We start from the raw sequence: 26,687 nt of genomic DNA, 5'->3' as shown, positions 1-26,687 counted from the left end.
AATATTTTCATGCATATTATGTACATATAATATACATAAACTACGGAAATGTACTGCGGATGGGGGGGGGGGGGGGGGGGGGGAGGTCCTATATGTGACTTTTACCACTTAAAATATTATTTCCGTCTTTTACATTTTCCCACAATTCACACAATTTTTTTGCAAGTTACTGGAATTGTGTAAAAGAGGGGTTTCACTTAGTCAAAGTCTCGAGGTTGTTGCATTTCTTTCTTTTTTTTATCATCTTTCTTATTATCCTCTGGAGCACGTGGATTATTCACTGTGGCTGTTATGTGAGTGACTTATCATAGACTGTTGTGTCTCCATCCATTTTTCAGTTTGTTCGTATATATCAACTTTTCTTGACGTTGCGAAGGTGTTACATGGTTTCATTGTCAAACTGGTGCGCACATCTAGTTGAACATATGTAAATTTGACATTAATCATTTTGAGATTTTTCCAACTTGCCTAGGCAAATGCTAAGCTAGATTTCATTTTGCTTTCTTTTGTTAACAAGCATAAAACATGAATCACTGACATCACGCTACTTCTTTTTTAAAGAGGTAGAGACACACATTTTGCTGTTTTCGAGATTCAAGCACTGGATTATTTCTCTTATTACCACAGTATATTTGTTTCATTAATGCTTTTATTGGTAATTGTTCATGTAAGTGTTCAAGTTTTTCCTTTTATACTAAAAATGGACTGGAATGCTCTCTTTGAAATTCTGAAGGTAACAGGAATAAAATACAGGGAGCAAAAGGCTGTTTACAGGTTGTCCAGAAACCAGACTGCAGTTATAATAGTCAAGGGGCATGAAAGGGAAGCAGTAGTTGAGAAGACAATGAGACAGGTTGTGACAAAGCAAGCTGGGATAATTTTAATTACCCTCTTTTTTTGCCATCTGCCTACTTAAATTCATTTTTCCACTTTTAACTAGTTACCATTAACATAAGCGAATAAAATTGCATTTTCATAAAAGAGAAATGTTGGCCCTTGGTCTTAAAGAATATAACACCAGATCTAATTTTGACTATTCCTAGTTAGTATCTTTCATTATAGGAAAAATCAGTAATTGTTTTGTGACTTAAATTCTATTGTTGACGTATAAACAAATATCAATTATGTAATGTAACATTTGGAAGACAAATACGAGTAATCTTAAAGTATCTATTTGGCTCTCTTCAAAAACATATTAGCAAATCCAGCCCTGAATTAATTCCAAAGTAATTAACAGTTTTATCAAAAGTATTGTTTGTGTAACTATATTTGTTGTCTTCATGATTTAAACAGTTCAGCTTAACCCCTGTAGTAGGAGAAACTGTTAAAAGAAATGAATCTTTTGATGTATTCAGTTAATTTAATGAGTTAAGTTTTAATTGCAATTTCTGTAAATTTAACTTTAAACAATGTGTAGTTTCAGTACCTATTATTGTGATGATATATAAGGGCCTCATTTTTGGTCATGAGACAGTCCACAGCTGAGTTTCAGATGAGAAACCTGTGTTGGTTAGAATGACAACAATGCTTCAAGTTAACTGTAGAATAAGTGTTAAGCAATTAGACTGTGTGTAAAAACAATGACAGTGTCTGCTTTCCATATGAACCTATTTATTCTTCAAGAACTGTGTGAATTATGTGGTTATGTTTTTACTGCTCGTAGATGCTCAACAGTAAACTATTGTAGCAGTATGTGGAGGTTCGCCTGCAAACTATTAATGAGGCTTATGGAAAGTTTAAACAGTAGTGCACTGGCTATACATATATAACTGTGTGTTACTGGGGGATAGTGCAAAGTGAAAGTAAAAGTCAGTGAAAAGGAACTGTGCATCTGTCAGCTACATTATTTACCGTAGTCAGCATCCAAATTGCAGATCCCATTTTTCAGCCAGTGTAACTACACAGTATGTCAACACCAAGGACAATCAACAAACAAAGAAAAAAAAGCAGGTTAAACCGCTACAAGGGTTTTAGCCTATCCTCAGTGTTTTCAATCTGTACATTGAACAAACAGTAAAAGAAACCAAAGAAAAATGTGGAGTAGCAATTAAATTTTAGGGAGAAGAAATAAAAACTTTGAGTTTTCCTGCTGACTTTATAATTCTCTCAGGGAGAACAAAGGACTTGGGAAAGCAGTTAAATGGAATGGATAGTGCCGTGAAAGGAGGATGTAATACGTATTTACTCGAATCTAAGCCGCACTTTTTTTCTGGTTTTTGTAATGCAGAAAACCGCCTGTGGCTTAGAATTGAGTGCAAAGTAAGCGGAAGTTCTGAAAAATGTTGGTAGGTGCCACTACAACTAACTTCTGCCATCGAATATATGTAGCACTATACAGGCATGCTTTCCAGGCACAAAGATAAGTACTGACACACCAAACCTCTGTGTCAGTAAATAAATTAAAAGAAAGGGTAGAAGAATGTAAACATTATGCCATGTATTCTTTTGTGTTTGCTGCTATCTCATTTAAATCCTGCCTGCCTAATAAACTACGAAACTAGAGCGAGACAACAGCAAAAGCAGAAGAATATACATATCAAGTCATGTTTATATTTATATTATTCTTATGCTGAATAGTGATACAGTCAGAAATGAAGCATGGCAATTGACTAGATTTTTATATCTAAGATGAATCTGATTTCTGTGCAGAATGTAATGTACTAAAGAGGCGTCTCCAAAGATTTCCAAATGGAGAAAAATTTTCTCTAAACTCTCGTTCAGAACATCATCTATAATACGCAGTCTATTATTTGGTGCTTGTTGCTCATTATCAAAGAAAGCAGCAGTGTTGGTATCAACAAATAGCAATCTCTTGCCATTGTTGCGCTTATTAGACAAGTCCTCTCTCTCTTTTTTTTTAAATTGTAAGCCGCAGTAGCGCGCACAAAAGCAAGCCATGTCGTGAGCAGCGACAGGTAGTAAACAAACAATGCATGACACAGTACAATAATGCATTTTCCGCTTAGAGTGATGTAAAAACCTATAACAAAGAAAACGGCACTTACCAGATCAAAATAAGCAACCAATTCTAACCAGACGAAGCACGTCAAAAAGGAAGGGTACCCATATAAATACGGACGGAGCGCCTGACACATAGCAATTTCGAGTCTCAAATTTCAGGTGCAGCTTAGTTTCTGGAAATTATTTTTCCCTTGATTTCGAGTCTCATTTTTCAGGTGCGTCTTAGATTCAAGTGCGGCTTTGATTCGAGTAAATACGGTAAACATCAACAAAAGCGAAATGGATAAAGGAGAGTAGTTGAATTAAATCAGATGATGCTAATAGGATTAGATTAGGAAATGGGACGCTTAAAGTAGTAGATGAGTTTTGCTACCTGTGCAGCAAAGTAACTGATGATGTCAGAAGTAGAGAGGATATAAAAGATAGACTGGCAGTGGTGAGAAAAGCATTCCTGAAGAAGAGAAATGTGTTAACATTGAATATAGATTTAAGTGTTAGAAAGACTTTTCCAAAGGTATTTGTCTGGAGTGCATCCATGTATGGAAATGAAACATGTTCGATAAACTCTTTAGACAAAAAGAGATAGAAGCTTTTGAAATGTGGTGCTGCAGAAGAATGTTGAAGTTTAGATGGGTCAATCATGTAACTAAGGAGGTACTGAATGGAGTTGATGAGAAAAGAAATTTGTAGCACAACTTGACCAAAGGATAGGATTGGTTGATAGGACACATTCTGTGACATCAAGGGATCACCAGTTTAGAATTGGACAAAAGTTTGGGGAGTAAAAATCGTAGAGGGAGACCCAGTAAGCAGTTTAAGAAGGATGTATGTTGCAGTAGTTATTGGGGATGAAGAACCTCGGACAGTATAGGGTAGCATGGAGAGATGCAACAAACCAGTATTCAGACTGAAGACAACAACAACAACTAAAAGATGGCAATAAAATCATAATCCAACATAACCTTTATAGATGGACTATCTGTGGTTGAGTGACCATGTACACTTAACAACACCAAAACTGGCCACAGGAAATTATGGCCAGAGGTGAAGTCCTGTATGACACTGCCACAACAAAATGAAGCATGTCACATTTTCACTTTATAAATTATAGAACTGATCATATTTTAGAAGCATATCTTATAAGGTGAGGACATCAAGGATGTGCAAGTTGGTGGAATTCCAAAACTTGTCATCTGTTCAAATATAGTAAAATTAAAATGTTTCCAAGACTGTGAATTGCACAATTTATTTTGATATCCAGGTCAATAGTCATCTCCAAAGGTTAAAGTCACCTCATTTCATTATCAGTTTATTCTGAGGCCACTCTAAAGAGGAAAAATTACTTGGAATATTATGGAAAACTGGTCCTGTCACTATTCTAGACCTGTATATTCTTTTAAAAAAACTGTAAACAGAATATAGTGTCACTGTTGAAAAATACTCCGCATAGCTACTGATGGTGGTCTTTTCAGTTAAATGGATAACATCATTAATTTCTGCTGATTGGAGTGCAGGTTCAACTCCCATTTTGATTCCCTGATTTTTCCTTATGACACACATTCCTTTCTTTTGACAAGTGTTTGGTGTTTGTTGCTTGCTTTAATTTCCCACAAATCTTCTCTACTTCTCCATGTAAACACTGTCCACTTCTAAGCACTTTTTGTAATGCTCTACTAGCTTCTTCATCTCCTCTGCATAGAAGTTCTTTGTGTGGAAATTGAACCAGTTGACAATATCCATCTTGAGATCCTCATCATCTTCAAACAATTGTTCCAAGTGCAAGAAGAGCTAGTAATTGCTGGATGTGGATCAGAACTGTAGAGTGGTTGTTTGAAAAGTCCCCAACATAAATGCCGGATCTTTACCATTATATGGACAGTGTGTGCACACACATCAAGGAGAAGGCCTATCTCAGATGGCAGTTTCCCACACCATCAATCTTTGATGGCACATCTCAACTTTGTGAGCACTTCGCAATACGTGTCAACAACTATTAACCCATGTTATAAGAAATCAACCAAAGAAGTGTCCTTTTCATCCCAAAAACACTATCTATAATTTCTTGAGTATGCGGATTACTTTAAGTTTTTTGGCTTTGGTGAAGCTTAATGGCACCACTCCATTGCCTGTTGTTTCAACTATGCAATGGTTTAGGATATCCATATATTGTTACCCACAACTGTGTGGAAAACAAATCATCTCCATCTTGTCAATAGTGTTCCAAAAACACCTGCCCTCATGATATGCTTTGACCTTTGTGTCGGTTAAACATTTTTGGTACTAATCCTGCACACAATTTGCAATATCTGAGGCAGTCCCTTGACAGTCTCGTAAACAGGAGTGTGTGCAACACAAGGATACTCATCAGGCAGAGCACCAATTGTGACTCATCAATCAAACTGCAGTATTTGGCTCACGTGTTGAATGATTTCATCGGTCTAGATACTGAATCTGTCACTCTGCTATTCATGATCCACATTTTTACCGCCACTTTTTAAGTCTTAGTTCCTTTGTCTTATCTTTTCTTCATTCATTATTGTAGACCTATAAAGTAGTCAGAACTTCGGATGAATTTGGTCTGTAGTTTCTTTTGCATGCAAAAATCAGATTGCCACCCGTATTTCACAACTTGTTTGAACAACAATTTTTGAAGCCATTGTTTTTTGCTTTCACCCTGTGTCAAATAACCATTGAATCTAAACAATGACTTCTGTGACATTGTAAACAGTTGGTAGAGAGCACTGCATTCATTCTACTTTGTTCCGGGGTGGCAGTATTTAAATATAAGCAGATGGCCCCTGCTTCTCAAATATGTCTCATTATGTGGAACACATTCCTTTTATACCATAATGTACACTTAATTTCCAACACTAGAGGCAATGGTAAGTTGGCTACAAATTGAGGAGGCTCATTTCTGTTGACAGCTTTTTGTAAAACTGGCAACAGTCTAGCAGTTCACTGGCAGCTATTTCTGCTGTTAGACAACCAATGTGAGGTGGCTCCAGCATATGGAAAAAATAATGAAATTATAATAAGAACAATATACTAACAAAATATGAATTTCATTACAGTTAAGTGAAAGGTTGATGGTTTCCAAAAGATGATATTCAGTTTATGCAACAGCAGCAATAATAACACAAAAGATTTTTTTCTATGATTTCGTTACTGAATTCCATTCGGTCATTTTGCAGCTTGATTACAGAAAGAGAAAATATCTGACTTAAATATATTGGTTCTGCAGCAATATTTGAAGTGACTATTACAGTACCCATCATATGTGGAGAAAACATTGTACCACATGGCTAACAGGATACTGCTGTTGCAGATACTCATTTTACTGTAATGGTGGTTAAGGCATATAGCTCATAAACTGAGATTTAAAGTCAGTTGAAATGTGCATATGTGACCATCTTCCTTGAGTCAGAAATTTAAAATTTATAGGCTCAGTTTCAAATCTTATTTGTGAACTAGCTGAGAAACCCAGTGTTGTCCAGGTATTTATTTATAGCTGTGCTCAAGACTTCAAATGCATGGAATTTATTTTTGATTTGTAAAGCTTCTTTGTATATGAAATTTGGAGTAGTATGAGTGGGGCCACGAACAAAGAAATTGTTTGCTTCACTGACAGAGAAGAGAGCTATGTAGAGCTGACCATGCGAACAGCAACTGGCTGACCCTAAGACCTGTGCCCACACCACACAGCATCTGGCCGTTTGCTTTGTTTATGGTCATGGCATCACATAAGCTCACTGAGTGAAGGGTTTTGAGGAGCGAAAAATGCATTATGCTCTCAACCAGAGTTATGTTGTGCCTCAATTTCAGAAGGAGTTTCCAAAGCAGTTTAAAGCCTGATGTTCTCGAGCCACAGAAAGTCATGCCTCAGGGTCTTCATTGAGTTCTTGAGACCAAATAGTCCTCAGTCTTTTAGCTGTTCTGAGGCATTCAGAGAGACTTGACTGTTTTCTAGGCATTTTTTGTAGCAATGAAAATGTAATGAGTAAGCACCCAAATCACAGAGCAAAGTTAATAAATTCGATTTTCTCTAGCAAAAAATATAAATAAAACCTATCAAACAAAACAAAGCAATGTCATCAAGTTTTTAATATATAAAGTGAAATCAGTAAATCCGTACATCCTAGACAAGTAAATTCAATATTTGTTTGTATTCATAAAGATAAGACTGCAGTGCTTAATTCTGCCACTGACGTAAACTTCGGAAAATGCTTCTACCACTGTGGTAAATGTAAATGTCATGAGACTAGGGCCTCCCGTTGGGTAGACCGTTTGCCAGGTGCAAGTCTTTCGATTTGATGCCACTTTGGCGACTTGCGCATCGATGGGGATAAAATGATGATGATTAGGACAACACAACACCCAGTCCCTGAGCGGAGAAAATCTCCAACCTAGCCGGAAATCGAACCCGGGCCCTGAGGATTGACAGTCTGTCACACTGACCACTCAGCTACCCGGCGCAGTAAAAAACCCTCTCTAAGAAAGATGTCAAATACAAATAAAACTACCAAAGAAAATAAGGCAATATCATTGAGTTTTTAATTCACAAAGCCAAATCAGTAAATCTATATATCCTAACAGAGTAAATTCTCTGTTAGTTTTTATTCATAAAGATCAGATTGCAGTGCTTAAGTCTATCACTGACATAAACTTCCAACAATGTGTCTGTCACTAAGTTTAAAAAAAACTAACAGTGCCATCTATGATGATTAAACATCTGTACTACTAAGCTGAGTCAACAATTTTATGTAAAATGTTAAATTATGATATCTTTTGTTTTTCTGTGATCTGATTTTGATGAAAGAAAGCCTATATGTTGCCCAAGCTATGCTCAAGTCACCTGTGAAAAACTCATGAAAATTTGTCCAGTAGTTTCAGAAATTGGCATGTTCAAATGGACAGATGTGATGGTTTTGGATAAGATTTTAAATTACAATATCTTTTTTTTCTGTGATCTGATTTTGATAGAACTAAAGCCTAAGTGCCCGAAGCTACATTCAAGTTACACCATGAAAATTTGTATAGTTAATAGTTTTGGAAACAAGTGTGTTCAGACAGTTAGACATGACTGTTTTACAGTTTTATTATTAGTACAGATTGTTAAGAAACAAAATTTCAAGTGAATTTGTCTGGGTAAATCAGGTTCGCTACAGGAAATGACAATTGCGTTTCTAAATTTTTGTGGGATGTTGCCATATCTTGACTACATTGACAACAGGGAGAATGTCTTCCCATAGCCAACCTATTTTAATTGAGCAGATCCAGAAGTCTTGTGCTACTAAGAATAGCCCATTGTTGTCCAGTCCTCAGAGATGAGGGATAGTCAAACATAAAAAGAAAGAGTGTCAAAATAACAAAAGAGGCTAAAGCTGGCTAGACATAATGTTCAGATGCATTGATGGCAACCTACATCATAAATTAAGAGGTGGTGGTTTACCAAACTGAACAAGGCCTGTGGTTTCTATACAGCTACCCACAGCAGGCTCAGTTTATTCTTAATTTAGTTTCTGATAGTTTCACATTAATAATGTCTTGTAGATTATCAGAACATTTACATAGAATTATCAAGGAGGTGTAATTCTTAGAACTGACTGCTAACATACTCCATCTACAAGTGAAATTTCTGGGAACCAAAGTCTCCTCTATAGGAACCAACATGGGTTCCAAAAATGATCGAGTGAAAACCAAGTTGCTTTGTTCATCCAAGAGACCCAGAAAACAGTAGACACAGATGTCCAGGTAGATGCCGTGTTCCTCAACTTCTGGGAGGCATTTAATACTGTTCCACACTGTTGCCAAATGAACAAAATACGAGCATATGGAATATCAGACCTGGTGTGTTATTGGGTTGAAGGGTTTTTAACTAACAGAACACATCATGTCATTCCGAATGAGAGAAGTCTTCAGACCTAAAAGCACTTTTGATGTGCCCTAAAGCAGTGTTATAGGACCACTGCTTTTCACAATATATATAAATGACCTAGTATATAATTGGAAGTTCCATGAGGCTTTTCACAGATGACACTCTTGTGTAAAAAGTCTCGATGGTAGAAAATTGGTCCTTGGCATCGACAAATGTAACATATTGTGAATACATAGACAGAAAGATCCTTTATTGTGTGATTACAAAACTGGAGAACAGTCACTGGAAGCAGTTACTTCCATTAAAAGCCTAGGAGAGTGCTACAGAGCAATTTGAAGTGGAAGTGATGATAAAATTAATCACACATAAGGTAGATGCCAGAATGAGAGTCACTGGAAAAATCCTCAGGAAATGTCCATCAACAAAGGAAGTAGCATCAATATGCAACCCGTACCAGATTGGACTGATAGAGGAAACAGAGGAGACCCAAAGAAAGGCAACTGCAGTTTGTGGTCTAGCGGCTAGCATTGCTGCCTCTGAATCACGGAGTCCCGGGTTCGATTCCCAGCTGGGTTGGGGATTTTCTCTGCCCAGGAACTGGGTCCTTGTGTTGTCCTCATCATTTCATCATCATCATCATCTTTCATGACAGTGGCTAGATCAGACCGTGTAAAAATTGGGACTTTGTACGGGGTCTGATGACCGCGCAGTTGAGCGCCCCAAAAATCATTCATCATCATCATCATCATCATCATCATCATCATGACCATTACCACAATCAAAGAAGAGCAGTATGTTTCATTACATATTCATTTAGCAAGTGTGGAAACATCATGGAGATGCTCAGCCAACTTCAGTGGCAGATGCTGCAAGTGAGGCTTTTTGCATCACAGTATTGTCTGCTGTTAAAGTACTGAGAGCATACATTCTTAGAAGAGTCAGTCAGCATATTGCTGTCTCCTATGTATATATCGCGAAAAATCCATCAAGATAAAATTGGAGAGATTCAAGTCCACACGGAGGCATACCACCAATTTATCTTCCCACAAACTGTACGCAACAGGAACAGGAAAAGGGGGAAGTGACACTGGTACACAAAGTACCCTCAGCCACACATCTTAAGGAGGCTTGTGGAGTGTAGATGTAGATTTAGATTGGGAATGCTAATATTAATATCAGTTAGTCCACTAATGACATACTGAATAAATTCCTAACTACTGTGAATGTTGAGTGTCCTGTGGATTTCATCAACTGTTGTGTCAATTTAACTGTTGAAATAATGCAGACAGATGAAAAGTTCTTCGGTTTTATAGTTTGAGGACTCTTATTAGCTGCATGTTACTGGGTACAGTAACTAGTAGAATAGCTAAGTGTTATACTAAGTATTTTCCTACTGTAACATTCAATTTCCAGTATGATTCATAAGTCTTCTGGCTACCTCAATTCAGTATCTGCTAGGCATAGTCATAGGTATCTGCTTTGGCAAAACCAAGTGTGTTTCTTTAATCTAAAATACGTATTTTTATCTGATTGCACATTGCTATACCTTGTGTCAACTCATTTGACTGGGAAGAGTGTGTAACACAATTGTTGAAAAATCATAACTGACAAACGCTTGAAAAAGAAAGGTCTCTTACAAACCATGCATAGAAAACTTCACCTACCATCTTTCAGAGTAGAAATTATGAATGTTCTGAAACTTCCCTAAGATATTATGCAGACAAAATGAAATAACTATCAGCTCGTACAGAAGTTTACAAGCAGGCATTCCTCCCATGCTCTATCTACGAATGAAACAGGAAGAAACCTTAATGTACGATACAATGAAAAGTACCTACTGCCATGTGCTTCAAAGTGATTGTGTGGAGTATAGATGAAGATTCATGTGTAAAAACTAGTTTGCTAAAATAAAGTCTTACGATAACATCAGTGACAAGAATTTTGATTTCCTTTGACAATTACAAACAAGGTGTGATAAAAAATTACAAAAGCAATTAATAGGCTGATTTATATCATTTCTTTTCAGTAGATTAAGCAGTAAAAAATGTGGAAATTAGCTCATATCTGCAACAATTGATGTAATTACCTGTCTCTTTGCTTGTTTCTTTTTTAATGTGCATTTTGATTGATTACTGTGTGGCATCAGATAATTTTTAATTAGGTTGAAATATACATTTTCTCCTGCCACCATGTTTCCTCACTGGCACAGATGATCTAAACTGGTACTCATATATGATGCAAAATTGCACTTGAACACAGTCTGTTTCAACATAAAAATTGCACAATATCTCACTGCATTGTGACATTTGCGGTAAGCTTCTTTCGCAGTTATTTACAATATAAGCTAATAATGGTTAATCTGTAATTCATTAGAATTTCAGGTAAAGTTGAATCTGACAACTGATTTTATACTTTAAGATCTCTCCTGCCATGCCCTGTATAGGAAGTTGTCACATTGGTGGTATTAGCAGCCACTAAGTTCTTGGATATTTCCACATGAGGTAACTTCCAGTTCTGGGAAAATACTGGTATACCACTTTTGAAATACTGGTATACCACTTCTTTAAGAACTCAATCATGCACCTCAAATGTTAATGATGTATTATCATTTCTATTGCATGTGTTCCACTCCACACAGTCTTCATTCTGTTTATAGTATAGATTTTCCATAGACAATCACTCAACAAAAAAGCAGGAATCAGAGGCATTTACTGTGATGCAAAGAGCATGACATTGTCGATGGATGTCCCAAACAGCTCTGGTGCATAACTTGTCTCAAGATGGATAGCTAGTTATTTCCTTTGTTTCAAAAATGTTTTTGGACAGAAGTGTTAGCATGCCGAAAAGTTAAGTAAATTATATCATTGCTTTATTGAGATACTCCAAACAGATCTACTGCATCACAAAAACATTAAAGAATGAACAGTCTCAAAAACTGGGTTTGAAAGTTTAATACTACACTCCATTTACTGCTAGATCACTGACATACACAATAGCATACACTGAGGTGATGAAAGTCATGGGGTACACCCAAACATTGTGTTGGTCGTCCTTTTGCCCAATGTAGTGCAGCAACTCAACATGGCATGGACTCACAAAGTTACTGGAAATCCCCTGCAGTAATATTGAGCCATCCTGCCTTTGTAGCCACAGTGCAGCTAGTGCAGGATTTTGTGCACAGAACTGATCCCTCGATGATGTCCCATAAATGTTTGATGGGATTTAAATCGGGTGATCTGGGTGGCCAAACCATTTTCTCAGATTGTTCAGAATTTTCTTCAAACCAATCGCAAACAGTTGTGGGCTGGTGACATGGCGCATTGTCATCCATAAAAATTCCATCATTGTTTGGGAACATGAAGTCTCTGAATGGCTGCAAATGGTCTCCAAGTAGATGAAAATAACCATTTCCAGTCAATGTTTGGTTCGTTCCATGTAAACATAGCCCATTATGGAGCCACCACCAGCTTGCACAGTGTCTTGCTGACAAATTGGGTTCATAGCTTCATGGGGTCTGCACCACACTTGAACCCTGCCATCAGCTCGTACCAACTGCACTCGGGACTCATCTGACCAGGCTATGGCTTTTCAGTCATCTTGGGTCCAACCAATATGGTAATGAGCCCAGGAGAGGCACTGCAGGCGATGTACTGTTAGCAAAGGCACTTGCATCAGTCTGCTGCCTTAGCAAAGGCAGTCTGCTGCCGTAGCCCATTAACGCCAAATTTGGCCGTGCTGCCCTAACGGATACATTCTTCGCGCATCCCACATTGATTTCTGTGTTTATTTCACACAGTGTGGCTCATCTGTTAACACTGACAGCTCTACGCATATCTTGCTGCTCATGGTCGTGAAGTGAAGCCCATCGGCCACTGCTTTGTCTGTGGTGATAGGTAATGCATGAAATTTGGAAGTCTTGACACAGTCTTGATTCTGTGGATTTCAGACTATTGAAGTCTCTAATGATTTCCAAAATGGAATGTCCCATGCACCTAACTCCAACTACCATTCCACGTTCAGCGTCTGTTAAGTCTTGTCGTATGGCTATAATCACATCGGAACCTTTTCATATGAATCAGCTGAGTGCAAATGACTACTTCACCCTTTCATACCTTGTGTACGCGATACTACTGCCATCTGTATATGTGCACATCACTATCCCATGACTTTTGTCATGTCAGTGCACTGTTCAGATGGTAGAGAACTGTACAGACTGCTGCTGTCTGCAGCTTATGTGGAAGCAGGACTTAATTGTGAAAGTTAATTGTTGAATTAAGTGATCACCTCTAGCAGCCGGTGGCCAGGATTTTGGATAAAACCTGTGTACATGGTTTCTGAGGCTAGTTGCAATGATGCTGTTTGATAGAAACCATTGAGGTTCACTTCCATTGGCTGTCATAATAAAATTGATTGGAACCTGGAAACTCAGTGTCAGTGTCTTCTGCCCTTAGCCCACTGATAAGGAATGGCTCTGGCTTCTGAAACATTTAAGAATAATAAAATATTGGTGATCTGAGAATTCTTCATTACTGTTCACATGCCACTGTTTAATAATAATAATAATAATAATAATAATGGAGCAAAATTAACTTTAATAAAAAAACTAGTAGTTTTAATTGAATATTTCAACCAGTCACAAGACACACCATCAGAAGTAACAGATAACTTGAAGGAAAACCTCAGTACAATAATGTATAGTTTCCACAGGCGAGATATTACTATCAGAAGAGATTTTAACCATGTCAGTAATGTAAAGGTACTTGGGATGAAGTAAAAATTGATGAGACTCTACAGAAGTACACACCTAGCAAAACAGTTAAGTAGATCCCCCATCAAACAGGTATACAAACAGTATTATGAAGATATACCATAAAATAATGCCTTTTGCACAAGCCATGTAAAGTAAAATGTAGAACTGCAGACAGCTCTGAAAATGGCTACCAGAAGGGCAATGTCTAGTCTTCAGACTTCTATTGTCAAATCTCTCACAAAACCATAAAGCATTTTTAAGTCTGACTATATTATAAAATCTAATATTTTAACACTTGTCCAAAACTGACACCAGATAAATATTAGTTGAAAACAGAATTCTGCTTCTGGTTAAACTTGACAGGGTCTTCAAGTCGGACAAATCCAAGTCAAATACTGTGTGTAATTTTCATTGACTGATAGAGAGGACGTGTTACTCTGACTGAAAGAAGTAATAATAATAATAATAATAATAATAATTCCTGTGGAGGCCCGAGAAAAGAATTGGCCTCCGGTATGTTCTGCCAGTCGTAAAAGGCGACGAAAAGCACAAACCACTAATAGGGCTAACCCCTCTTTTTGTGTGATTACTTGGTTCAGGACAGAACTAAAGAAGCCTCGGACAAGCGCCGTCATGGTCGGGGACGACACTTGAACCCTATGCCCGCCCTCAATGGTAACGACACTGCTAGCCAACTGGAAAATGATTTAAATCCAAATAGAGGTGTTTTGCAGGATATGCTTCCTGCAACCACCCTAGAAGGAAAACAAAGACAGAGGATGAGATGGTCAGATGAAGTTAATCGACACCTCATGTTCTGTTATTACCAAGCAACAAACCTAGGAACTAACACAACTGGATACAGATCACAAGTATACACAACATTTATTACCAGGTACCCGGAATTAAAATTTGTAACATAACAACGACTAGCTGATCAGATCCGTGTAATAATAAAAAAATAACAGGATACCCCAGTCAGATCCCCCTGCGGGTTCGGGGATAAGAATAGGCCCGCGGTATTCCTGCCTGTCGTAAGAGGCGACTAAAAGGAGTCTCAAATGTTTCGGCCTTATGTGATGGTCCCCTCTCGGGTTTGACCTCCATCTTTCTAAATTATTCCGAAGAGCGAGCCAATTGGGGAAGGGCGCCTTACATGGTGCACTCTATCCGTCGTGCGTTGAGACCTTTAGCCGGCTTTTTCGTCGTTGCACTGGGGTCCCGCTCGTTTTCCATCTCATGGGCGAGGATACGTCCCTGGGTGCGATTCCCACGCTGCAATCTGCAGTGTTTCTTTTAACTGCGACGACGACCTTGGACAGTTTTGCACCTAAGATCCAGCACGGTAGCCAGCCCGTTGTGGTGGGGCCGCCATGTACCCTCTTGGTTGTAGCCCCCTGACAACACAGGGATCGCTCTACTGATGCCTGCGCCGTTCACTCCCCACGTATGCCAAGGAGTAGATGCCCATCTCATTGGGGCATCAGGACTCCCGGCAATGGCCGTCCTGCCAGGTGGCTATTGCTGCGGCTGGGTGGCGCCCGTGGGGAGGGCCCTTGGTCGGAGTAGGTGGCATCAGGGCGGATGACCCGCAATGAAGCGTGGTACATCATCTCTCGCTAGCGGCCAGCCGCCAGCAGTCTCTAAGCGTTCTCGGGCTCAATTTAATGCTGAAAAGTACAATCCGAAAACGTTCTCCTCTCTGGCCACGCCGTGGGAGGAACGTAAATCTCAGGATGGCAGTAGCAATTATTCACCCCAATTCTTAGTTTGTACTAGAGCTGATGGGGAGTCTTTTCTCTCCACAAAGCCTCAGTTCTTCGTCGAGCATTTAGAGGACAAGTTTGGGGAGGTGGAGGGCTTGTCAAAAATGCGCTCTGGATCGGTCCTGATCCAAACGGCATCCTCTGCCCAGTCACGACGGTTACTTGCTTGTGACAAGTTGGGGGATGTTGCTGTTACGATCACACCGCATAAGAGTTTAAATATGGTCCAGGGAGTTATTTACCATAAGGACCTTCTTTTGCAGTCTGATGACGAGCTGAGCGCCAACTTAGAGCGCAGAGGTGTACATTTCGTCCGGCGCGTTCATCGGGGTCCGAAGGAAAATCAGATAGCTACCGGTGCCTTCATCTTGGCCTTCGAGGGTGATACGTTACCGGAAAAGGTCAAGGTGATGGTCTACCGATGTGACGTCAGGCCCTATATTCCTCCCCCGATGCGGTGCTTCAAGTGCTGGAAGTTTGGCCATATGTCTTCCCGCTGCACTTCCAGCCTCACATGTCGAGATTGCGGACGCCCGTCTCATCCCGATACTCCATGTGCCCCACCTCCCATCTGTGGCAACTGTGGGGAGCCCCATTCACCTCGCTCGCCAGACTGCAGAATCTTCCAGAAAGAACACAAAATCATGCAATATAAGACCCTGGACCGACTGACTTATACTGAGGCCAAACAGAAATACGACCGATTACATCCTGTGCGAATGACGTCATCCTACGCCGCCGCTACAACACCTGTGCTCGCCCCATCAGTTTCACGACTTCCGGCCGGATCGCTGAGTGGTACAACTCCTCCTGCCCCCTTGCCGGTGGCGGGCTCTACCCACCGGGTTGCTCCTGCGCCACCTACCTCAGGGGCAACACCATCCCCCCCATCAGGGACGTCCGTCCCTGCTTCTAAGCCGGAGAAGTGTCCAACTTCTTCGGCTTCTCACGCTCGCAAGGGGTCCCTCGGGTCCCTCCCTTCCCAGGTTTCCACCAGTGGGAAGGCTGACGACCGACAGTGGCGTAAGTGCCCGCAATCAGCTGGTCGACGGGCTTCACGATCCTCCTCAGCCCCGGAGACTGGATCGGTGAAGCCCTCCCAGCCAGTTAAACCCAAGGAGCAGCGTGAGAAATCAAAGAAGAAAAGCTGTAAGCCCAAGGAACTCGCGGTGGCAGCCACCCCACCGCCACCTTCCAGCTCTGCGTCTGAGGACGAGGTGGAGATCCTGGCGTCCGCTGAGGACCTAGATCTCGCCGGTCCCTCTGACGCCATGGATAGCACTAGCACGGGTGCTCAATCGGAGGCAGCAGGTGACCCAGCGGCGTAATCTGCCTTCCCCGTCCCATCACGCCTTTCTCCGCCATGGACAATACCATCCTCCAGTGGAACTGCAGCGGTTTCTTCCACCATCTAGCTGAGCTCCGCCAGCTTATCAGCCTTCATCCTTTCCTTTGCATTGCTCTGCAGGAAACTTGGTTTCCGGCAATGTGAACCCCCGCCCTCCGTGGCTATTGGGGTTATTATAAGAACCGAGCAGCTTATGAAAGGGTGTCTGGTGGCGTCTGCATATATGTCCTTCACACTCTGCACAGCGAGTCTATCCCTCTCCAGACGCCTTTAGAGGCTGTCGCTGTACGCGTGTGGACGCCACAGGCTATTACCGTCTGCAGTCTTTACCTTCCACCGGATTGTGATGTCTCGCAGCATGTCCTGGCTGCACTGGTCGCCCAATTACCGCCACCTTTCTTGCTATTGGGCGACTTCAACGCCCATAACCCTCTGTGGGGTGGGTCAGTGGCCACAGGTCGAGGCATTTCTTGTCGCAGCTCGATCTCTCGCTGTTAAATGATGGTGCCTTCACACACTTCAGTGTGGCGCATGGCACCTACTCCGCCATTGACCTTTCCATCTGTAGCCATAGCCTCTTACCGTCTGTCCAATGGAGTGTGCACGACGACCTGTGTGGTAGTGACCACTTTCCGCTCTTTTTGTCACTACCACAGCGTCACTCTTCTCATAGCCCTAGCAGATGGGCTATGAATAAGGCTGACTGGGATTTGTTCTCCTCCACTGCCGCTTTTGAGCCTCTCTCTACTGATGACATTGATGCGGTGGTTCAATCGGTCACCACCGGCATCGTTACTGCCGCCGCGTCTGCCATTCCCCGTTCTTCTGGGTCCCCTCGGCGGAAGGCAGTGCCTTGGTGGTCCCCTGAGATCGCTGAAGCGATTAAATATCGCCGGCGGGCGCTCCAGCGTCACAAGCGACGTCCCTCCTTAGCCCACCTTATCGCCTTCAAACGGCTGCGTGCGCGGGCCCGCCTCCTCATTCGCCAAGGCAAGAAGGAGTGCTGGGAGCGGTATGTGTCCACCATTGGCCTCCATGTCACTCCCTCGCAGGCCTGGGCCAAGATTCGACGCGTCTACGGCTATCGGACACCTGCCAGCGTCCCTGCGCTCTCACTGAATGGAGCCGTTTGTACTGACTCCGACGTCATTGCAAATCGCTTAGCAGAGCATTTTGCTATGAGTTCCGCTTCTGCGAATTACCCCCAGGCCTTCCGCTCCATTAAAGAGCGGCTGGAACGTCGGAGCCTTTCGTTTCGCACCAACCACCCGGAATCTTACAATGCTCCATTCAGTGAGTGGGAATTTCGCAGTGCCCTAGCTGCTTGCCCTGATACCGCTCCTGGGCCAGATGGCATCCACTGTCAGATGCTGAAACACCTTTCAGTGGCCTGCCAGCGGCGCCTTCTCGATCTTTACAACCGTCTTTGGGTCGAGGGGGAGTTTCCGTCGCAATGGCGGGAAGGCATTGTCATCCCCGTTTTGAAACCTGGAAAGACCCCTCTGGAGGTGGACAGCTACCGTCCCATTAGCCTCACCAACGTTCTTTGCAAGTTGCTTGAACGGATGGTGAGCCGGCGCTTGCATTGGGTACTGGAGTCTCGGGGCCTTCTGGCTCCGTCTCAGGGTGGGTTCCGTAGAGGCCGCTCCGCCACCGACAATCTGGTGAGCCTGGAGTCGGCCATCTGTACTGCTTTTGCCCGCCGTCAGCACCTGGTCGCTGTCTTTTTCGACATGCGGAAGGCGTACGATACGACATGGCGTCATCACATTCTTTCTACGCTTCATGGATGGGGTCTTCGGGGTCCTCTGCCGATTTTTATCCGCAATTTTCTGTCGTGTCGTACCTTCCGCGTGCAAGTCGCGGCCTCGTATAGTTCCTCCCATGTCCAGGAGAACGGTGTGCCACAGGGCTCTGTTTTAAGTGTCTGTCTGTTTTTAATAGCCATTAACGGGCTTGCTGCGGCCGTGGGAAATTCTGTCTCCGCTTCCCTGTATGCTGACGACTTCTGCCTTTACTACAGCTCTACTGGCATTGCAGCTGTTGAACGTCAGCTACAGGGCGCTATCCGTAAGGCGCAGTCTTGGGCTTTAGCGCATGGGTTTCAGTTTTCGGCAGCTAAGACCCGCGTTATGCATTTCTGCCGGCGGCGAACAGTCCATCCTGAGCCGCGGCTTTATCTTGCCGACGAACTCCTTGCTGTGGTGGAGACCCACAGGTTTTTGGGGGTGGTTTTCGATGCCCGGTTGACTTGGCTGCCTCATATCCGGCAGCTTAAACAGACGTGTTGGCGGCATCTAAACGCTCTGAGATGCTTGAGCCACACCCGCTGGGGCGCCGACCGCTCTACCCTGTTGCGGCTCTACCAGGCGTTAATCCAGTCCCGTCTGGATTATGGGAGCCTGGGTTATGGCTCCGCATCCCCATCTGCGTTACGGGTGCTGGACCCAATTCTCCACAGCGGGATACGCCTTGCCACTGGTGCTTTCCGCACCAGCCCTGAGGACAGCGTACTAGTGGAGGCAGGTGTACCTCCACTGCAGTCGGTCGTCCATCTGCCGGACCGTCGGCCCCGGTCGGGTTGTCTGATCGCCGTACGCGTCAAGGAGCTTCTCTGCGGGCTTGGGTTTTTCCCTGTTCTGCCTCCTTTCCAGGCGCCTCTGCGTACACCCCCGTGGTGTGTTCCTCGCCCTTGCCTTCGGCTCGACTTGGCACAGGGCTCGAAGGACTCGGTCCCTCCAGAGGCCTTCCGCCGCCGCTTTTATTCCATCCTTGCCACGTATCAGGGCTCTGGAATTGTTTACACTGACGGTTCGATGGTTGCTGGTCGTGTCGGGTGTGCGCTAACTCTAGGGGACCATTCCGAACAACGGTCCTTGGCGGCTGGCTGCAGCGTTTACACTGCTGAGCTAGTCGCCATCTTTCGAGCCCTAGAGTATATCCGCTCCTGCTCAGGTGAGTCCTTCGTGATCTGTAGCGATTCCCTGAGCGGTTTACGAGCTCTCGACCAGTGTTTTCCTCGTTCTCGTCTGGTGATGGCTATGCATGAGTCCCTGCATACTCTTGCGCGTTGCGGCCGCTCTGTGGTCTTTGTGTGGACCCCCGGTCATGTCGGTATCCCGGGCAATGAACATGTTGACCGCCTGGCGAAAGAGGCCACGTGTAAACCATCTCTGGATGTTGGCCTCCCAGAGACTGATTTGCAGGCAGTCCTCCGCCGAAAAGTTTTTGCGCTTTGGGACACTGAATGGCGCGATCGGATTACACCCAATAAACTCCGTGCCATTAAGGAGACGACGACTGTGTGGCGGTCATCCATGCGAGCCAACCACAGGAACTCCGTCGTCCTTTGTCGGCTCCGCATTGGCCACTCCCGGCTAACACACAGTTCTTTACTGCGCCGGGAGGACCCTCCTGTATGTCGCTGCGGGGTGGCTTTGACAGTGGCCCACATTCTGTTGGCCTGCCCCCTTTTAGCTGTGGTCAGGCAGACATTTGCGCTGCCTGATACGCTCCCTGCCCTTTTAACAGACGACTCCACTATGGCTGCCTTAGTTTTACGTTTTATTCGGGCAGGGGGATTTTATCATTTAATCTGAGTGTTTCTGTTTTATTTTATTGTTTTGTGTTGATTCTGGCCTTTGGCCTATGATTTTAAACTGTTTTTTTTAATATGTTTCTAAGTGGTTGGCTTTTCCTTTTTTATTTCTATGGTCGGCCAACCACCGTCACACTCTGTGTGGTTTTAGTTCGTTTTGTCTTGTCTTTGTCTCAGTTTCTCTTGTTCTGTATCGTCTGTGATCTCTTCTGTTCCTCGTTTTTATTCTCTGTGAGTGTTCTTTGTCTTTGGAAAAAGGGACCGATGACCATAGCAGTCAGGTCCCTTTAATCCCCCAAACCAACCAACCAGCCAACCCTAGTCAGAATTAGAAAACATCAAACAATAAGTACAACAAATACTGGAACAAAATAATGTGCAATTAGAAGAAGAAGAAAATACAGTAGTGGACTCAAACATCCCAGAGAAAACAAACAAAGAACAAAACGCGTCAATTAAACAACCAGAGGAAAACAAAATCTTAAGACAGCCACCAGAACAAGCACAAATAGAACACGAAGTGACACTCATGTTAGATATAGAAGAAAAAATTTCAGCTGACATATATAGAATACAAAGTCACAAATACAGACATTAGACCATTCTTGCATAGACCACCAAATAACCCTCAAGTCGAAACAACAATAAAAACTATCAACACAATCATACACAACAAAATAAATGGAAAAACAACTATGGAAGAGTTACAACTACTGGTTTATATAGGAGCACTCACTACACTAAATATACACACTAGGCAGAGATCAGAACCAACCAACACACAGAAGAAACCCACAAAACCAGCATGGCAACACAGGCTACAGATCAGAATAGAAAAACTGAGAAAAGACATCGGACAGCTAACACAATTTATAAGAAATGAAATGTCAGAAAAAAAACGAAAAAGGTTAGGTAAAACCTCACAACAAGAAGCGATTGAGCAATTAGATGAAAAGAAGCAGAAATTACAAGCATTGGCCAAATGACTTAGAAGATACAAAAAAAGTGAAAATAGAACGAAACAAAACCAAACATTCAACACAAACCAAAAGAGATTTTACCAAACAATAGATAACACACACATTAAAATAGACAATCCATCAAACATAACAGACATGGAACACTTCTGGAGCAACATATGGTCAAACCCGGTACAACATAACAGGCATGCACGGTGGATACAAGCAGAAACAGACTGATACAAGATGATACCACAAATGCCTGAAGTGATAATTTTGCAACATGAAGTCACCCGAGCAATTAATTCTACGCACAATTGGAAAGCCCCTGGAAATGATAAAATAGCAAATTTCTGGCTAAAGAAGTTCACCTCAACACATTCACAACTAACTAAATTATTTAACAGTTACATTGCAGACCCATACACATTCCCTGATACACTTACACATGGATTAACCTATCTGAAACCTAAAGATCAAGCAAACACAGCAAACCCACCTAAATATCGCCCCATAACATGCCTACCAACAATCTACAAAATATTAACTTCAGTCATTACACAGAAATTAATGACACATACAACACAGAACAAAATTATAAATGAAGAACAAAAAGGCTGCTGCAAAGGAGCACGAGGATGTAAAGAGCAACTGATAATAGATACAGAGGTGACATATCAAGCTAAAACTAAACAAAGGTCGCTACACTACGCATACATTGATTACCAAAAAGCTTTTGATAGTGTACCCCACTCATGGTTACTACAGATATTGGAAATATACAAAGTAGATCCTAAATTGATACAGTTCCTAAACATAGTAATGAAAAACTGGAAAACCACACTTAATATCCAAACAAATTCAGATAATATCACATCACAGCCAATACAGATTAAGCGTGGAATATACCAAGGAGACTCATTAAGGCCTTTCTGGTTCTGTCTTGTCTGAACCCACTATCCAACATGCTAAATAATACAAATTATGGCTATAATATTACTGGAACATACCCACACAAAATCACACATTTGCTATACATGGGTGATCTAAAACTACTGGCAGCAACAAATCAACAACTCAACCAATTACTAAAGATAACAGAAGTTTTCAGCAATGATATAAATATGGCTTTTGGAACAGACAAATGTAAGAAAATAGCATAATCAAGGGAAAACACATTAAACAAGAAGATTACATATTGAATAACCACAGTGACTCCATAGAAGCGATGGAAAAAACAGATGCCTATAAATATCTAGGATACAGACAAAAAATAGGAATAGATAATACAAATATTAAAGAAGAACTAAAAGAAAAATATAGACAAAGACTAACAAAAATACTGAAAACTGAATTGACAGCAAGAAACAAGACAAAAACTATAAATACTTATGCTATACCAACCTACTCATTTGGAGTAGTGAAATGGAGTAACACAGACCTAGAAGCACTCGATACACTTACACGTTCACAATGCCACAAATATAGAATACATCACATACATTCAGCAGCAGAAAGATTCACATTAAGCAGAAAGGAAGGAGGAAGGGGATTCATCGACATAAAAAACCTACATTATGGACAGGTAGACAATTTAAGAAAATTCTTTATAGAACGAGCAGAAACTAGCAAAATACACAAAGCAATCAGTCATATAAATACATCGGCTACACCACTGCAATTTCATAACCACTTCTACAACCCTTTAGATCACATAACATCAACAGATATGAAGAAAGTAAATTGGAAAAAGAAAACACTACATGGCAAGCACCCGTATCATCTAACACAGCCACACATTGATCAAGACGCATCTAACACATGGCTAAGAAAAGGCAATATATACAGTGAGATGGAAGGATTCATGATTGCAGTACAGGATCAAACAATAAACACCAGATATTACAGCAAGCATATTATTAAAGATCCCAATACCACAACAGATAAATGCAGACTTTGCAAACAACAAATAGAAACAGTAGATCACATCACAAGTGGATGTACAATACTAGCAAATGCAGAATACCCCAGAAGATATGACAATGTAGCAAAAATAATACATCAACAACTTGCCATAAAACATAAACTAATAAAACAACACGTTCCCACATACAAGTATGCACCACAAAATGTACTGGAGAATGATGAATACAAATTATACTGGAACAGAACCATTATAACAGATAAAACAACACCACATAACAAACCTGACATCATACTCACCAATAAAAAGAAGAAATTAACACAACTAATCGAAATATCCATATCCGATACAACAAACATACAGAAGAAAACAGTAGAAAAAATTGAAAAATACATCCAACTGGCTGAGGAAATCAAGGACATGTGGCATCAGGATAAAGTTGACATTATACCGATTATACTATCAACTACTGGAGTCATACCACACAGTATCCACCAGTACATCAACGCAATACAGCTACATCCAAATGTATACATACAACTACAGAAATCCGTAATTATTGATACGTGTTCAATAACCCGAAAGTTCCTAAATACAATGTAACATATACCGTACAGTTAAAAGGAAGTCACACTTGATCAAGGTCCACGTCACTTTCCATTTTTAACCAGACCTAAGGTCTGAGAAAAATAGAAATAATAATAATAATAATAGAACATGAAGTGACACACATGTTAGATATAGAAGAAAAATTTCAGTTGACATATATAGAATACAAAGACACAAGTACAGACATTAGACCATTCTTGCATAGACCACCAAATAACCCACAATTCGAAACAACAATAACAACTATCAACACAATCATACACAACAAAATAAATGAAAATACAACTATGGAAGGGTTACAACTACTGGTTTATGTAGGAGCACTCACTACACTAAATAAACATTCAGGCAAATGCCGGTATGGTTCCTTTGAAAGGGCACGGCCGATTTCCTTCCCAATCCTTCCCTAACCCGAGCTTGCGCTCCGTCTCTAATGACCTTGTTGTCGACGGGACATTAAACACTAACCACCACCACCACCACTAAATAAACACACTAGGCAGAGATCAGAACAAACCAACACACAGAAGAAACCCACAAAACCAGCATGGCAACACAGGCTACAGATCAGAATAGAAAAACTGACAAAAGTCATCGGACAGCTAACACAATTTACAAGAAATGAAATATCAGACAAAAAACGAAAAAGGTTGGAAGCAATAGAGCACTTAGATGAAAAGAAGCAGAAATTACAAGCATTGGCCAAACGACTTAGAAGATACAAAAAAAGTGAAAATAGAACGAAACAAAACCAAACATTCAACACAAACCAAAAGAAATTTTGCCAGACAATAGATAACACACACATTAAAATAGACAATCCACCAAACATAACAGACATGGAACACTTCTGGAGCAACATATGGTCAAACCCGGTACAACATAACAGGCATGCGCGGTGGATACAAGCAGAAACAGACTCATACAAGATGACACCACAAATGCCTGAAGTGATAATTTTGCAACATGAAGTCACCCGAGCAATTAATTCTACGCACAATTGGAAAGCCCCTGGAAATGATAAAATAGCGAATTTCTGGCTAAAGAAGTTCACCTCAACACATTCGCATCTAACTAAATTATTTAACAATTACATTGCAGACCCATACACAGTCCCTGATACACTTACACATGGAATAACTTATCTGAAGCCTAAAGATCAAGCAGACACAGCAAACCCAGCTAAATATCGCCCCATAAAATGCCTACCAACAATCTACAAAATATTAACTTCAGTCATTACACAGAAATTAATGACACATACAACACAGAACAAAATTATAAATGAAGAACAAAAAGGCTGCTGCACAGGAGCACGAGGATGTAAAGAGCTACTGATAATAGATACAGAGGTGACATATCAAGCTAAAACTAAACAAAGGTCGCTGCACTACGCATACATTGATTACCAAAAAGCTTTTGATAGTGTACCCCACTCATGGTTACTACAGATATTGGAAATATACGAAGTAGATCCTAAATTGATACAGTTCCTAAACATAGTAATGAAAAATTTGAAAACTACACTTAATATCCAAACAAATTCAGATATCATCACGTCACAGCCAATACAGATTAACCGTGTAATATACCAAGGAGACTCATTAAGTCCTCTCTGGAAGGAGGAAGGGGGTTTATCGACATAAAAAACCTACATTATGGACAGGTAGACAATTTAAGAAAATTCTTTATAGAACGAGCAGAAACTAGCAAAATACACAAAGCAATGACTCATATAAAATATAAATACATTGGCTACACCATTGCAATTTCATAACCACTTCTACAACCCTTTAGATCACATAACATCAACAGATACGAAGAAAGTAAATTGGAAAAAGAAAACACTACATGGTAAGCACCCGTATCATCTAACATAGCCACACATCGATCAAGACGCATCCAACGCATGGCTAAGAAAAGGCAATAATAATAATAATAATAATAATTTTATTGTCATTTGGCCATTACAGCAATAGACATCGTCATATACATACTAAAATACAATTAATAGCTTGAAAGAAACAACAGGTTTCTTGTTAACATTATAGTATTATATTACAGTTGATAAATTCTCTTATGTCATAGAATGGGTGGAGGACTAGCCAGTCATGAATTGTTTGTTTGAATAATTGTTCAGGTAATTCTTGAACAGATTGAGGAAGTTTATTAAATAATTTGTACCCCATGATTTCGTAGCTGTTGAGTGACTTTGACAACCTGTGGTAAGGAATATAGAGGCACCTATTCCTTCTTGTATTGTGACTGTGTACATTTTCTCTGGTTTTTGTTTCTGGTAATTTCTTCTTCATATAAATTAGAACATAGTATATGTACAAGTTTATAACAGTCATGATTTTCTGTTCACAGAACAATGGTTTACAGTGTGCCTTATATGCAGAACCTGTAATTATCCTAATAGCTTTTTTTTGCAGTATTAATATGTCATGTACACAGCTAGAGTTCCCCCACAAAATAATTCCATATGTTATTATACTCTGAAAGAATGAAAAATAGGATGTTCTAACATATTTTTCAGGAATACGATCCATAAGTCGCCTTAACAGATAAATAACTCTAAACAATTTACCACTAATATATTGTACATGTTGACCCCAAGATAACTTATCATCAATGTATACCCCCAAAAATTTGACATGACTTGGATCGTCTGACAGAAGCTTGTCTCTAAGACTACAGACCATCTGCTGTGTTTTGTTTTCATTCGGCAGGAATCCATTTGCCAGTCAGTTGGAAGGATTCATGATTGCAATACAGGATCAAACAAAAAAAACCAGATATTACAGCAAGCATATTATTAAGGATCCCAATACCACAACAGATAAATGCAGACTTTGCAAACAACAAATAGAAACAGTAGACCACGTCACAAGCGG

This window comes from Schistocerca americana, chromosome X (genome assembly GCF_021461395.2).
Source record: "Schistocerca americana isolate TAMUIC-IGC-003095 chromosome X, iqSchAmer2.1, whole genome shotgun sequence".
NCBI lineage: Eukaryota > Metazoa > Arthropoda > Insecta > Orthoptera > Acrididae > Schistocerca > Schistocerca americana.
This window is presented reverse-complemented; position numbering follows the sequence as displayed.